This window comes from Ylistrum balloti, unplaced genomic scaffold, assembly GCF_031769215.1.
Source record: "Ylistrum balloti isolate Yb309-2 unplaced genomic scaffold, AGI_CSIRO_Ybal_v1 Utg370612, whole genome shotgun sequence".
NCBI lineage: Eukaryota > Metazoa > Mollusca > Bivalvia > Pectinida > Pectinidae > Ylistrum > Ylistrum balloti.
The window spans coordinates 103,427-113,464 of NW_026782376.1; positions in this window are offsets into that span (position 1 = coordinate 103,427).

The following is a 10,038-nucleotide window of genomic DNA, read 5'->3' on the forward strand; positions in this document are numbered from 1 at the left end:
TCACACACACACAAGAGGTGAATAGAGTCATGTTAAAAGTGTGGGTAGAGAAGATACAGAGAGGTGGAGAGAAAGCAGGGAGATAGCAAGGAAGAGAGAAAGGAAAAAAAAACTCTGAGTTACTTTTTAAACTATTTTGAAAAGTGCAAACAATTTCTTGTTGCTACAACGGAAGATTATGTGTACTTTTAGGTTCAGGGGTATTATTTTATGATAGGAGCCCCAGAAATATAATCAATAAGTGTTGGCTATCTATCCTAGTCTGCAACATCTATAAGATTCTTCCATTTCCTCCATTCATTTACAAATTTGATTTTTCTGAATCATCATGAATGTTCACTTTAAATTTTTGTATAGTTAAATAATCCTTATGATGTTTACAAGTTTGTTTATACCAAGCCCTTTTGTGTAGACATCTAGTTTTGTAAATATAGTGTCTGACAATAAGTACAATTGCATTGTTAGTTCTATTGTCTGATTATGGTTTGGTATTAAGAATCCAAAGAGAAATATTTCTTTGTTGAAAGAAAATGGAATAAATAATACATCTAACTGTGTCTTTACGTTTTGCAATAAATTCTGCACTTCTCAACTCTTCCACATGATATGAATTTCTTGCTCTTAATAATAAACTGGAACAAAGAGGGGTAACTGATATTCCCAGTTTAAATATTAAAGAATTTGTGGTTAAAATATGGTGGACTTTTCTAAATTAAAACCACCGTAGTTTTGTATTTTAAGATACTGAAAAAGGGAATCTTATAAATTTCTTTCCATGCCAGATAGTTAAACTGAACTAACTCTTCCCATTTCATCCTACTAGCAGGAATTGAATCATTTTTGATGAGAGTGTTATAAAAATGTTTTGACCTTTTCTTTTTAAATAAATAATTCAATATTGATAGGTACCAAAGGGTTGATCTTAGATAAATATTTTCTTACTGCAGATAATATACCATGATATTTAAGAAAGTCAATGTTAAATTGGTATAATTGATTTGTTTCTTCTTGAGGATAAAAAAGTAAGGGCATCAATGTTTTTCATTAAGTCATTTATAATGGTAATACCTTTCTTTATCATACCATGTTTTTTGAAATATAGTATCATTCCCTACAATTAAAATTTGATTAAACCATAACAGTGTTTTCAAGACATGTTTTTCCTGTACGTACCTTTCCCCATCTTTGAGATTCAGTTTTGTTCATACCTGAAGTACATCTTCTCAAAGCTTCTTCTTAAACAGATTTTGATGTAATCAGTTCCACAGTTAGACAACATGTGTTAATCTATATAAGATTTCAAAATTACATGCCATTTACCTGATTTATATTATAATGTCCTTATCCATCCCAGCTTTAAAGAATCAATGAAAGATCTTACATTTACCATTTTAAGTCCCCCTTCACATTAATCTTTGATAATAATATCTCTCTCAACTTTATCTGTTTTACTGTTCCACAAAAAAGGATAAAGAATGGTATTTAAGTTTTTCAAGAAATGGTCATCAGGACCTTATTTTTTTTAATTTGTTTTTTTTTATTTATTTTGGTTGTTCACATCATTTTTTTTATGTAAACAGACCTTTGTCATATATGACTACAGTGAAGTAGACAAAATGTTATATTTAAAGAAGTTAAATATAAACTCAGAGTATTACTGGGATTAAGAAAAGGTATTTTAAACATTTGAAAAGAAAAGAAAAGCCAATATCACTGGGGTAAAAAATAAAACTGAAGCCACCTTGATTTTAGAATTTGAGAATAATGTACAGTAATTGGGTTGGTATGTTATACATGTAACCAATGTTGCTCAAGAGGTAGATATTACACCTCAAAAGTAAATATAGATATCCTGCTGGAGGTTGAAAAATTATTCTCCAAAGTTTTTTTTTTTTTGAGGGACCATTTTTCTGTTTTATTTGAATGAAAAAAAAATCATTAATTAGATTGTTTGAGGTTGGGACTATTTTTGAGTAAAATGTCTGGACTAAAAAATTATAACCGATGACTGAAAACAATCTCATAAACATATAATGTAGAAAGTAAATGGTACCTCACCCTCCCTTAGTAATGGACACTTATAGGGTACCTCACCCTCCCTAAGTAATGGACTCTTATAGGGTACCTCGCTCTCCCTAAGTAATGGACTCTTATAGGGTATCTCGCTCTCCCTAAGTAATGGACTCTTATAGGGTACCTCGCTCTCCCTAAGTAATGGACTCATAGGGTATCTCGCTCTCCCTAAGTAATGGACTCTTATAGGGTACCTCACTCTCCCTAAGTAATGGACACTTACAGGGTACCTCGCTCTCCCTAAGTAATGGACTCTTATAGGGTACCTCGCTCTCCCTAAGTAATGGACTCTTATAGGGTACCTCGCTCTCCCTAAGTAATGGACTCTTATAGGGTACCTCGCTCTCCCTAAGTAATGGACTCTTATAGGGTACCTCGCTCTCCCTAAGTAATGGACTCTTATAGGGTACCTCGCTCTCCCTAAGTAATGGACTCTTATAGGGTTCCTCACTCTCCCTAAGTAATGGACTCATAGGGTACCTTGCTCTCCCTAAGTAATGGACTCTTATAGGGTACCTCGCTCTCCCTAAGTAATGGACTCTTATAGGGTATCTCGCTCTCCCTAAGTAATGGACACTTATAGGGTACCTCGCTCTCCCTAAGTAATGGACACTTATAGGGTACCTCGCTCTCCCTAAGTAATGGACACTTATAGGGTACCTCGCTCTCCCTAAGTAATGGACTCTTATAGGGTTCCTCACTCTCCCTAAGTAATGGACTCTTATAGGGTACCTCGCTCTCCCTAAGTAATGGACTCATAGGGTATCTCACCCTCCCTAAGTAATGGACACTTATAGGGTATCTCGCTCTCCCTAAGTAATGGACTCTTATAGGGTACCTCGCTCTCCCTAAGTAATGGACTCTTATAGGGTACCTCGCTCTCCCTAAGTAATGGATTCTTATAGGGTATCTCGCCCTCCCTAAGTAATGGATTCTTATAGGGTACCTCGCTCTCCCTAAGTAACGGACACTTATAGGGTACCTCGCTCTCCCTAAGTAATGGACTCTTATAGGGTACCTCGCTCTCCCTAAGTAACGGACACTTATAGGGTACCTCGCTCTCCCTAAGTAATGGACTCTTATAGGGTACCTCGCTCTCCCTAAGTAATGGACTCTTATAGGGTATCTCGCTCTCCCTAAGTAATGGACTTATAGGGTATCTCGCTCTCCCTAAGTAATGGACACTTATAGGGTACCTCGCTCTCCCTAAGTAATGGACTCTTATAGGGTACCTCGCTCTCCCTAAGTAATGGACTCTTATAGGGTACCTCGCTCTCCCTAAGTAATGGACTCTTATAGGGTACCTCGCTCTCCCTAAGTAATGGACTTATAGGGTACCTCGCTCTCCCTAAGTAACGGACACTTACAGGGTACCTCGCTCTCCCTAAGTAATGGACTCTTATAGGGTACCTCGCTCTCCCTAAGTAATGGACTCTTATAGGGTACCTCGCTCTCCCTAAGTAATGGACTCTTATAGGGTACCTCGCTCTCCCTAAGTAATGGACTCTTATAGGGTACCTCGCTCTCCCTAAGTAATGGACTCTTATAGGGTACCTCGCTCTCCCTAAGTAATGGACACTTATAGGGTACCTCGCTCTCCCTAAGTAATGGACACTTATAGGGTACCTCGCTCTCCCTAAGTAATGGACTCTTATAGGGTACCTCGCTCTCCCTAAGTAATGGACTCTTATAGGGTACCTCGCTCTCCCTAAGTAATGGACTCTTATAGGGTACCTCGCTCTCCCTAAGTAATGGACTCTTATAGGGTACCTCGCTCTCCCTAAGTAATGGACACTTATAGGGTACCTCGCTCTCCCTAAGTAATGGACACTTATAGGGTACCTCGCTCTCCCTTAGTAATGGACACTTACAGGGTACCTCGCTCTCCCTAAGTAATGGACTCTTATAGGGTACCTCACTCTCCCTAAGTAATGGACTCTTATAGGGTATCCCAAGATCCCTAAGTAACGGACTCTTATAGGGTATCTCGCTCTCCCTATGTAATGAACTCTTATAGGGTATCTCGCCCTCCCTAAGTAATGGACTCTTATAGGGTACCTCGCTCTCCCTAAGTAACGGACACTTATAGGGTACCTCGCTCTCCCTAAGTAATGGACTCTTATAGGGTACCTCGCTCTCCCTAAGTAATGGACTCTTATAGGGTACCTCGCTCTCCCTAAGTAACGGACACTTAAAGGATATCTCGCTCTCCCTAAGTAATGGACTCTTATAGGGTACCTCGCTCTCCCTAAGTAATGGACTCTTATAGGGTACCTCGCTCTCCCTAAGTAACGGACACTTATAGGGTACCTCGCTCTCCCTAAGTAATGGACTCTTATAGGGTACCTCGCTCTCCCTAAGTAATGGACTTAAAGGATATCTCACCCTCCCTAAGTAATGGACTCTTATAGGGTATCTCGCTCTCCCTAAGTAATGGACACTTAAAGGATATCTCGCTCTCCCTAAGTAATGGACTCTTATAGGGTACCTCGCTCTCCCTAAGTAATGGACACTTATAGGGTACCTCGCTCTCCCTAAGTAATGGACTCTTATAGGGTACCTCGCTCTCCCTAAGTAATGGACACTTATAGGGTACCTCGCTCTCCCTAAGTAATGGACACTTATAGGGTACCTCGCTCTCCCTAAGTAATGGACACTTATAGGGTACCTCGCTCTCCCTAAGTAATGGACTCTTATAGGGTATCTCGCTCTCCCTAAGTAATGGACTCTTATAGGGTACCTCGCTCTCCCTAAGTAATGGACTCTTATAGGGTACCTCGCTCTCCCTAAGTAATGGACTCATAGGGTACCTCGCTCTCCCTGAGTAATGGACTCATAGGGTACCTCGCTCTCCCTAAGTAATGGACTCATAGGGTACCTCGCTCTCCCTAAGTAATGGACTTATAGGGTACCTCGCTCTCCCTAAGTAATGGACTCTTATAGGGTACCTCGCTCTCCCTAAGTAATGGACACTTATAGGGTACCTCGCTCTCCCTAAGTAATGGACTTACAGGGTACCTCGCCCTCCCTAAGTAATGGACTCTTACAGGGTACCTCGCCCTCCCTAAGTAATGGACTCTTATAGGGTATCTCGCCCTCCCTAAGTAATGGACACTTATAGGGTTCCTCACTCTCCCTAAGTAATGGACTTACAGGGTTCCTCACTCTCCCTAAGTAATGGACTCTTGTAGGGTATCTCACCCTCCCTAAGTAATGGACACTTAAAGGATATCTCGCTCTCCCTAAGTAATGGACTTATAGGGTATCTCGCTCTCCCTAAGTAATGGACTCTTATAGGGTACCTCGCTCTCCCTAAGTAATGGACTCTTATAGGGTACCTCTCCCCTCTTTATGTAATGCACACTTATACAGTACATTTCCCTGTTCTGAGTAATGGACTTATTTAGAGTATCGCCAACCAAGGTAAACGACTCCATCAGGTCATCTCTCTCCTCCTTAAGTAAATGAATCTTTCAATGTATCTCCCTCCTTAAGTAAACGAATCCTTCTGGGTATCTCCCTCCTTAAGTAACGAATCCTTCAGACCTCTCCTTCAAATAAATACTTCAGGGTATCTGTTTCCTCTTTGAGTAATGGACTCGTGTTGGTATATCTTCCAGTAGCATGAGCAGGAGGAGGAGCACGAGGAGTAGGAGGAGCAGAGCACGAGGAGCAGGAGGAGGAGGAGCACGAGGAGTAGGAGGAGCAGAGCACGAGGAGTAGGAGGAGCAGAGCACGAGGAGCAGGAGGAGGAGGAGCACGAGGAGTAGGAGGAGCAGAGCACGAGGAGCAGGAGGAGCAGAGCACGAGGAGTAGGAGGAGCAGAGCACGAGGAGTAGGAGGAGCAGCAGGAAGAGGAGAGGGAGCAGTTTGTCTGTCAGTTGATGACATCTTGCACGAAAATCGTGATATTAGGAACAGGCTCTTGGATATATCGAATCAGCTGTGACATGAAATAAACACCATAGGTTGGGGTTGTACATAACGGCATGTTGCTATACAGAAATAGAAAATTCACGATAGGGAAATTGAAATCATCACACTTATCATATAGCTTAGTGGAAAGCTATCCGTGTTGGTTTCGCTGTCATTGATATGCCAATAGTTTGATGGAAGATTTTGCCACCAAAGATAATGGCAAACAGAAACTCGGTCATTTTGAAAGGCGATGAGATGTGAGGTTTGTTAGTGTAGACGTGCTTTGTCTAGCATATATGTATTGTAATGAAAAATGATAAATAAGTAGATATCCAGATTCCAGGTCAAGGATACATTTGTACATTGTATCTATTTAACCATGTAAAAATAATACAAAACTGATGATTTCTAGATGTTGTATGCCAAAACAATTTTTTATCTTAGTCGTTTCTTGGAGTATGCTTTATTTCCAGATTGATATGATTAAAACGTCGACAGAAGGTCAGAATAATTCGGACTATGCCATGCGTTAGTCACTCTTACGGGTAGTTTCCAATATGTTCTCCAAAATAACGTATGGGTGCACGTGTCACATCCATTTCCACCGTTCAATGACAGGGCGCCAAAAGTTATGTTGTCGTTAAAGCGGGAAATAATGCGACGTTGTTGGGCGTCGTCATGACGTCACTATCTGATGTCAGGACGTCATTGTGAGAAATATCCCGAATATATAGCAAACATGGTTATAACAAATGGATATAAAGATAAACGCAGCGTGGAGGCCATAGATGGAAACAGAAAGCGCAGAAGAAAAGTTCTTCCGCGAATAATGTTCAATGCATTTGAAACTGGTAAGTAGGCATCTGCACGAAAATTTAACGTTCAAGGGCATGATTCAGAGCTGCAAGGTGTGAACGAACCCTAGTATCGAATAATCAAACTTCGTTAACAGAGAAGTTCTCACACATTCGTTCATTGTTAATCAACGGAAACCACACATTTGTTAACTGATACTTAGGCATAACGGCCATCAAATATTCATTTACCAAGAGTTACTAATCACGATGAGTTATGTGACCGAGATTTTGTTAGTCATCACATATTCGTTAACTGAGAGGCTAAACGGTCAGCACACTGTCATTTACCGAGAGTTGCTACTGGTAAAGTGGCATTTGTGACAGAAAGTTTCATGTCTTTATGGCAACAAAATTTCATAAAATGAAAATGGAAACTAAGGCCAGCCAATGAGAGTTTGTAAATCACCAAGCATCAATTACCTAGGAGTCTATCATCATACAATCGTTGACGGAGGGTCCAAGGACATCACACACTGACTTACTGTAAGGATCTCGGATCATGCCCATGGTAATCGCCCACTCTTTGGCCATGAACTATTGTCACTACACATGCATTCGTTACGAAAGAGTCTTGGGTCACCAAACATTCATTTACAGGGTCCAAGTATATTGTTAAAAAGAAAAACGAATCCGAGTATTGGGCGATCCATTGGAGACAGAACTATAACGCGCTCGTTCCTTATACTAGTCAACCGCGCTAAATATGATGTATTTTGTCTGGAAGAGTTATAGACCGACAACTGGACCATTTGTTTAAGACACGAATGTCCCGCTCCTATGAATACATATACCCGCTACTGTTTAACTTTATTTTATTATCACTACTTGGTAAATATGAACCAAGTCTTTTGAGGGGTTCAGAACTGGACAAGATAGGATGGGCGGACATGGGTAACGCTATCATAGCCTATCAAATGGATGGAGCTAGATTACATATTTGATATACATGACGTTTCTAATATAGAAAGCTATTTGAAAGAAATGTGATTTGGAATGAGCTGTTTCTTGTGGGTGTATTGGATGTATTAGATAAAAGAGTTGCGTCCCTTCGATTTGATATCCAAGATACAAGGCGTGTACATTTTCCAAGATATATGACACACGGAGGTTCATGTCAATGACAGCTACACAAACACACACGCTATGTCAATATCACCCTTACAACAAAAGCTGAACATTAAACACTGTTAATACAATATCTACATACTTGTTACACAAGTTACACCTATATTACCGTAACGTCTGAGACGACACCCCAGGTCGCTGATCCGATCACCATTTAACATAAATACATATAGCGCTCATATCACTGTACTATGTTTGCCGATATTTAAATGTTTGTAAAATCCTAGATTACCATGATAGGTATGTTTGATTTTACGTTTCCTCCCCAGTAAAGAGACTCCCTCGCACGCTTCCAAAGAACAACGATAGCGATGACAGAAGTTGATATAATCGTGGACGTAAATGCATTTATTATACGTCCCTGATATAAATTATTTCACAATTAGCATAGAAGTAATACAGTTTAGAGTATCAGATTCACTGTTTCAGATTTTCAAATGAAATGTCATTTATATAGAAATGCCATAAAATTGCTTTGTATGATTTCTTCACCCTTCCATGCTGTAGAACCATCAGTAGGATGAAGTAATAATTAAGGACAAAAAGCAGCAGTGATTTTAGAGTGCATATGATAAATTTGGCAATGGTCAGTTGTTGCTCGCGGTCAAGTAGGGGCTTTGTGTTTTTATTTGTACAATACGGGTACTTGAAGAGGACCGTGTGTGGAGAATGAAAACAAAGTTTCTTTAATCACAGGTAAATTGTTGAAATCTCTGCTGTTGAGTTGGATTATTATGTATCAATTTGGTGCCAGTGATCTGATTTCATAAGTCTTTGTAAGCTTGTAACATCAACACTGTAACGTACACCCCGATCGGATAGAATTACATGTGTTACGGCAACATTGATTGACAGTGTATGTGAGCATGAGACGCCGGGGTGTGGGACAGCTGATACTCAACAGTTGGTGGTCGCAGACGACACCGGCACGGTACCTTGAGTATACGGTCCAAATGTACACATGGATTTACCGACTTGAACGACTTCAAAACTCGGGGATTTAAATAGTATTACTGAGGTCCATTGGAGTAAAATGGAAGTGAATGCGTGTCCACTGTTTACAGCTTGTAAAACGCAGAGATGTGAACACGAAAAGCGGGATTAGTGCTTTATAAATTTCGCGCCATTTTCTTGTGGAAGCATCCAGAGCCGGATGCGGGCCGAATGTTTCCGGCCCATCGGGCGGTCAGTTTCGGACCTGACACTGACACAGCGCTCAAGGGATGACTTGGAAAGGTTTTATATGCCCACATCCGTGGTGTCTGTCCAGTACGATGTTCCTCGAGTACTTGGACCTTTCTCCAGCCCCCCTCACAGCAGCCAAGGAGCCCGTCCTCGCCGCCCAATGCATCTTCCCGTGTCATCTGTTTCTCAAAGAACTCCACACAGACATAGCCTTAGGATAGAGGCCAGTAGCTACACAAAGGCTGGTGAGTGTGTGGAGGGTGTGAATGAGATAGAGGAGGGTTTCATTTAGCTGTGTGTAGAGTTTGGTGGGTTAAGAAGAGGATGGTTGTGTACATGTATGTGTGCTAGGTTCTGTCGAAGGGTAAAAGACAATAATTTTATAACAAATACTGCTATGTCGTTGAATATTTTTTTAATAAAAAAAAATGTTTATTCTCAAATAGCATTTCCAATTTTCTAACAGTATAAAATGCTCTGAATTATTTTGTATAACTCATGAGACATTATTGAAAAATGTATGTAACTTTCTTGGTTATAAACATTTCCGTCTCCATGTTAACCAATATCTGGGCTGTATTGTTTATTTTGTTTCTCATATGACATTTATATTCATCTAAGTGACTAATAATTCAAAGTTCTGTTCTGTCAGGTGGTGAAGGGGATGAGGATGGGGTCTAAAGGGGTTGTCAGGTGGTGAAGGGGATGAGGATGGGGTCTGATGGTGGGATGCTGGGTGTGCATCATGTGGGAAAAGTGTGTTTGTTTTATGAGGTTGGAGGGGTAGGGGTTGGGGGAGGGGAGAGACCAGGTGTGTATCATGTGGGAAAGGTGTGTTTGTTTTATGAGGTTGGAGGGTTGGTGGGGAGACGAGGTGTGT